Source organism: Schistocerca gregaria, chromosome 1 (genome assembly GCF_023897955.1).
Source record: "Schistocerca gregaria isolate iqSchGreg1 chromosome 1, iqSchGreg1.2, whole genome shotgun sequence".
NCBI classification, from domain to species: domain Eukaryota; kingdom Metazoa; phylum Arthropoda; class Insecta; order Orthoptera; family Acrididae; genus Schistocerca; species Schistocerca gregaria.
In genome coordinates this window covers 819,922,091-819,929,597 of record NC_064920.1, presented here as the reverse complement: position 1 = coordinate 819,929,597, position 7,507 = coordinate 819,922,091, and positions in this window count along the sequence as shown.

Genomic DNA, 7,507 nt, shown 5'->3' with positions numbered 1-7,507 from the left:
CTGAGGAAATTATAATAATGCTTTTCAGAAAATTGTTAAGAGGTACTCTGCATACAGACTCTCATTAAATTTTGATATAACACGATATATACAGTACTGCACGGTAAATAGCACAACATTATTAATAAATATTGAGTTTGCCTGTAGCTAAGGCAGAATATTCCAAATTTTTTGGTGTGTGCATTGATGAGAGATGGATTTGGTAGAAACACATTGGTGATATGCTGAAACACTTGATTGCAGCTACTTATGCTATTAAGGTTATTGCAAATTTTGGTAATAAACGCATAAGTAAATTGTCTTTTTTTGTCATCAGTCTTCTGACTGGTTTCACTGGTTCATCTCAGAGTAGCACTTGCAACATACGTCCTCAATTATTTGCTGGATTAATTCCAAACTCCGTCTTCCTCTACAGTTTTTGCCCTCTACAGTTCCCTCTAGCACCACCGAAGTCATTCCCTCATGTCTTAAGATGTCTATCATCTTGTCCCTTCTCCTTAGCAGTGCTTGCCACATATTCCTTTCCTCTCCGATTCTGCGCAGAACCTCCTCATTCCTTACCTTATCAGTCCACCTAATTTTCAACATTCGTCTGTAGCACCCCATCTCAATTGCTTCTATTCTCTTCTGATCCGGTTTTCCCACAGCCCATGTTTCACAGCTACACAATGCTGTACCCCAGGCGTACGTTCTCACAAATTTCTTCCTGAAATTAAGGTCGCTATTTGATATTAGTAGATCTCTCTTTGCCAGGAATGCCCTTTTTGCTATTGCTAGTCTGCTTTTGATGTCCTCCTTGCTCCGTCCGTCATTGGCTATTTTTCTGCCTGGGTAGCAGAATTCCTTAACTTCATCTACTTTGTGACCATCAATCCAGATCTTAAGTTCCTCGCTGTTCTCATTTCTATTACTTCTTATTACCTTTGTCTTTCTTCGATTTACTCTCAATCCACACTCCGTACTCATTAGATTGTTTTCCGTACAGGAGATAATGTAATTCTTCTTCACTTTCACTCAGGATAGCAATATCATCAGCGAATCGTATCATTCATATCTTTTCACCTTAAATTCTGATTCCACTCCTGAACCTTTCTTTTCTTTCCACCATTGCTTCCTCGATGTACAGATTGAACAGTAGGGGCGAAAGGCTACGCCCTTGTCTTACACCCTTTCAAATACGAGCACTTCATTCTTGTTCGTCCACTCCTATTATTTCCTCTTGGCTGTTGTACATATTGTGTATGACACGACTCTCCCTATAGCTTACTCCTACTTTTTTCTCCAAACATCTTGCACCATTTTACATTGTCTAATGCTTTTTCCAGGTCGATAAATCCTATGAACGTGTCTTGAGTTTTCTTTAGTCTTGCTTGCATTATTAACCGCAACGTCAGAATTGCCTCTCACATGCCGTTACCTTTCCTAAAGTCAAACTGATTGTCCTGTAGCTCATCTTCAATTTTCTTTTCCATTCTTCTGTATATTATTCTTGTCAGCAACTTGGATCCATGAGCTGTTAAGCTGATTGTGCGGTAATTCTCGCACCCGTCAGCTCTTGCAGTCTTCGGAATTGCGTGGATGGTGCTTTCCCGAAAGTCAGATTGTATGTCGTCAGACTCATACTTTCTACACACACAATGATTTCAGAAATTCTGATGGAATGTTATCTATCCGTTATGCCTTATTTGATCTTAATTCGTCCAAAGCTCTTTTAAATTCTGATTCGAATACCTTATTTCCTATTTCCTCTAAATCGACTCCTGTTTCCTCTTTTATCACATCATACAAATCTTCCCATTCATAGAGGCTTTCAATGTATTCTTTCCACCTATCCGCTTTCTCCTCTGCATTTAGCAGTTGCACTATTAATGTTATGACTCTTGCTTTTAATGTCACCGAAAGTTGTTTTGACTTTCCTGTATGCTGCGTCTGTCCTTCCGACAATCATTTCTTTTTCGATGTCTTCACATTTTTCCTGCAGCCATTTCGTCTTAGCTTCCCCGCTCTCCCTATTTATTTCATTCCTCAGAGACTTATTTTTCTGTTTTCCTGAGTTTCGCGGAAAAAAATGTGCTTCCTCCTTTCATCGATCAATTGAAATATTTCTTCTGTTAGCCATGGTTTCTGCGCGGTTACCTTCTTTGTAACTATGTTTTCCTTCCCATCTTCTGTGATGGCGCTTTTTAGTGATGTCCATTCTTATTCAACTGTACTGCCTACTGAGTTATTCCTTATTGCTGTTTCTATAGCCTTAGAGAACTTCAACTGTATCCCATCATTCCTTATTACTTCCGTATCCCACTTCTTTGCGTATTGATTCTTTCTGACTATTGTCTTTTAAACTTCAGCCTACTCTTCATGACAACTATATTGTCATCTGGGTCTATGTGTGCTCCTGGGTACACCTTACAATCCGGTATCTGATTTCGAAATCTCTGTCTGACCATGACGTAATCTATTTGAAATCTTCCCGTATGGGGTAATGGCATCATATTCTGGGGTAATTCATCGTTGAGTAGAAAAGTATTCATTGCACAAAAACGTGTAATCAGAATAATTGCTGGAGCCCACCCACGGTTATCCTGCAGACATCTATTTAAGGATCTAGGGATCCTCACAGTAACCTCACAGTATATATATTCCCTTATGAAATTTGTTGATAATAATCCAACCCAATTCAAAAGTAATAGCAGTGTGCATACCTATAACACCAGGAGAAAGGATGATCTTCACTATGCAGGGTTAAATCTGACTTTGGCACAGAAAGGGGTAAATTATGCTGCCACAAAAGTCTTTGGGCACCTACCAAACAGCACCAAAAGCCTGACAGATAGCCAACTAACATTTAAAAATAAATTAAAAGAATTTCTAGATGACAACTCCTTCTACTCATTGGCTGAATTTTTAGATATAAAGTAAGTAAAAAAAAAAAAAAAAAAAAAAAAAAAAAAAAAAAAAAAAAAAACCTTAATCATTAGTGTCATGCAATATTTTGTGTAATGTAATTTCTTGTACAGACATCTTTTATTAACCTGACACGTTCCACATCATTACGAAGTGTCGTATTCATGATCTATGGAACAAGTATTAATCTAATCTAATCTAATCTAATCTTTACAAGTATACATCCTGCTCTTGTGATTCTTGAACAGAGTAGTCTCTGTTACTAGCTGGAACTTGTTACAGAACTCAATAAAGCTTTCTTCTCTCTCATTCCTTGTCCCAAGTTCATATTCTCCTGTAAACTTTTTTTCTACTCCTTCGCCTACAACTGCATTCGAATCCCCCATGACTCTTAGATTCCCATCCCCCTTTAGATACTGTATTAACCTTTCAAAATCCTCATACACTTTCTCTGTATCTTCATCTTTAGCTTGCGATGTCGGCATGTATACCTGATCTATAGTTGTCGGTGTTGGTCTGCTATCGATTATGATAAGAACAACCCTGTCACTGAACTGTTTACGGTAACACACTCTCTGCACTACGTTCTTATTCACAACGAATAATACTCGCGTTAGCCGCGCGGGATTGGCCGAGTCATGGACTGTACGGCTGGTCCCGGTGGAGGTTCGAGTCTCCCTCGGGCATGGGTGTGTGTGTTTGTCCTTAGGATAATTTAGGTTATCAGCTTAGGGTCTGATGACCTTAGCAGTTAATTCCCATACGATTTCACACATTTTTGAACTACTCCCGTTATACCATTTTCTGCTGCTGTTGATATTACCCTATACTCATCTGACCAGAAATCCTTGTCTTCTTTCCACTTCACTTGACTGACCCCTACTGTATCTAGAGTGAACCTTTGCATTTCTCTTTTCAGATTTTCTAGTTTCCCTACCACGTTCAAGCTTCTGACATTCCATGCCCCAACACGTAGAACGTTGTAATTTCGTTGGCTTACTATGCCTATTTTCACTCACTGCTTTTGTATGGCGTCATGGCTTGGGGAATTTATTATTAAGGAAAAAAGTATTTATTGAACAAAAGTCTAAAATCAGAATAATAGCTCGAGCTCAGCAGAGGTCATCTTGCAGATATTTATTAAGGAAATTGCGATATTCATATCACCTTCGCAATATGTATTCTCAATTATGATATTTTGTACCCATCCCAGTTCAGAAACAATAGCAATCTGCGTAGCTACAACACTGAGTGAAAGGGTTCACTGCTTTTGGTTAAATATACCTTTGTCACAGAGAGGGGTGAATTATGCTCTCACAGAAATCTTTGTTCACTTACCAAATAGCATCATAAGTATGACCGATGTCCAAGCAACATTTAAAAACAAATTAAAAGAATTTCTGAATGACAGCTTCTTCTACTCAATAGATGAATTTTTAGATACAAATTAGTACTCTTACAACTTTAAAAAAACCTGAATTATATCATGTAAAGAAACCTTTAGTTAAACCGACACCTTCCGCGTCATTACAATGTATCGTATTCATGATCTGTGGAACAAGTGTTAATCTAATCCTGATTCCACGAGCACCAAATTCTTCAAGACTCTCTGTTATACCATTATCTAAACTAAAACTAAACTCCTCTCACGCCGGTCACGAAGGCCCAACGGTTCTGACCGGCCGCCGTGTCATCCTTAGCGCATAGGCGTCACTGGATACGGATATGGAGGAGCATATGGTCAGCGCACCGCTCTCCCGGCCGTTTCTTCTCAATCAAGTAGCTCCTCAGTTTTGCCTCACAAGGGTAGAGTGCATACCGCTTGCCAATAGCGCTCGGATGATCACCCATCCCAGAGCTAGTCCAGCCCGACAGAGCTTAACGTCGGTGATCTGACGGGAACCGGTATAACCACTGCGGCAAGGCCGTTGGCTCCGGTATAGCCTTATCACATAAGTATAATCCACAAAAACGGAACACTGTAAGTCCATAAAATAGGCGATTTGTTTTGAATAAGAGTGGAAATTATGACTTACAAAATCTTTTGCTCGTGAAAAAGAAAGCACAGCGCTGTCGAAGAAACCGACGATTACGAAGACAGAAATATAGTAGTATAATTTTAAATAAAGACACAAATTTCGATAAAACTGACAGGCTGGACGATCTTTATACGTAACATCGCAGAACGGACTTACGATATTGGAAAAAGACTTTTTAATAGCTACCAGTTGGGTTTTCACACTGCAGCTGAAGGTTTTACGAAAGTAAAATAAAGGGGTTGGCATCAGATTCACGACTTTCTCTTTCGATTTGTACCCCTACACAATATTAAAGATCAATTATGGTAACAAAAAATGGACATAAAAAGGAAAAGGAATTTCGTTAGAAAATAGAGGCGATGGTACGACAGTTTACAGAAGGGAACACGTTACTGGTTGGTTACATTGACCGGAACATACAACACGGGCTTTAAAACCCGTGGAAATACGAAAATGCAAGGGATTGTTTCTCGTTATTTACAACAGTAAACACATTTCGGAAACGTTATTTTCGTTGCATGACCACTAACCCATTTCAAAAATTTGTGTGTATGACAGCGGCAACGTAATCCCGTAAAATAACATTGCAGGTACATTGCCAGAGTGATATTCATCCTGATATGCGAAAATGACAGCATCTCGTTTTACCTGAAAGCAAATCGATATATATTTCAGTTTGTCTCTTGCGGTTGGCGTATCGGATTTGCGGCGTACGTGTAACCTACCTGTCACAGATGTTGAACACTTCGGGTATCTGTTTCAGCTCGTGCTCCCGTCTGAACACGAAACTGCTCGTATCTTGGCTCCACATCTCGTACAGAATAACTGTGTGTTTCTGGTAGACGTCGTGAATCGTTTTCTCTGTTCTTCTCTTTTCTCTCATGCGCTAGCCAGACTGGCTGTGAGTAGGCCTTTGCTCTAGTTCAGGAGCGAGCATTTAGAGATCTGCCGAATTTATCAGCGTCACAGTGACCTCGTGGCCCTTCAGCAGGACGAAAATATTTTGAACTCCTGACCTGATATATAGTACGTGTCAAGTTAGTTATCGACTTTACTCAGGGTTCAAATGGTTCAAATGGCTCTAAGTACTATGGTACTTAACATCCGAGGTCACCAGTCCCCTAAACTTAGAACTACTTACACCTAACTAACCTAAGGACATCACACACATCGATGCCCGAAGTAGGATTCTAACCTTGGACCGTAGCAGCCACATGGTTCTGAAGCGCATAGAACCGCTCGGCCACTGCAGCCGCCTTTAATCAGGGAAAGCATAAACATTTAGACAAATATATACATTCTACTTCCATACTCCACCGTCCCAAAATTAAATTAAAATAGTCCGCCCCCCCCCCCTTCCCCACACCACCGGTTCTGATTAACGTTTTAGTAAGTTTTCATTTAGTTTTAAGAATAGATATTTTTTTTAATTCCGTCCGCTCCTCCGCCTTCTTTGACAAGGCCGTTGGCAGAATGAGGGTGCCTTCTTATGCCGAAAGTTCGGCCGCCAATGCTGACTATTAATCAAAATTTAAGCATCGGTGGGATTCAAACCCTGGAGGGAAGATATTTTGATTAGGAATAAAAGTCGCTACCCCTAGACCACAGGCATACCTATTGTTCTATTTTGGTGGCTGCTCGTTAACGTATTGTTTTACTAAGAGGATTATGACGCCCTGAGGATAATGTAGCCTTTTGATTAATGGATCTTTAACCTAGTGTACGGTTAAGTGTTTATCGAATAAACCTCCATCCCTCGCCCTTCTTCTCCCCCTCCTCCTCCCCCACCCCTCTGGGAACTCCCCTCGCTAGCATACTTTTGATGTCAAATTGATTGAATAACTAATTAAATTGATTAATTAATTAACCACTCCCCTCTGAGAAACCCCCTAAACATCTCCGTCCCCTTCCCCACCTGGAAATCGGCGAGAAAAAGACTCAGTTGACGGGAAATCAATTGGAGTGTATGGAATATTGTTTAAAGAATTAGACAAAGCATGGAATATTGTTTACTAAAAGAATTTAAGGAATACAAGACCGTGTGTGGAATATAGTTTATTGATTTAAAGAATTTAGTGGGAAATCGATTGCAGTGTATGGAATATTGTTTAAAAAATTTAGATAATGTGTGGTGTATTGTGTATTTAAACAATATACGGGATACACTGTGGTGTATGGAATAGTTAAACAATTGCGGCGCCTTTTCATTCTAATTGCGTAAGGAAACATGTTATTACACCATTGCAGATCGCTTAAACATACCTGAGAAACTTTGTCGCGTCCCGCCACACGCACAGGGTGCAACGGAGAGACTTGGAAGCACCTGCAGCCAGCTGTCGGCTGCCAATTCAATCAGTCGCATCCTGTTTTGCTGCGTGAACCAACCAGTCGGATACCAACGCATGCCAGAGACGCCTTGCTTCCAAAGCAAATACCTGACTAGGAGTCGATCCTGAAATACTGCTGAAGTTAATAAATAATTAATTTCTGGTCACGTAATCGTGATCTAGGTAACATAAGGCGGTAACGGTAACGGTAACTATTTCACACATGCACAAATTGAT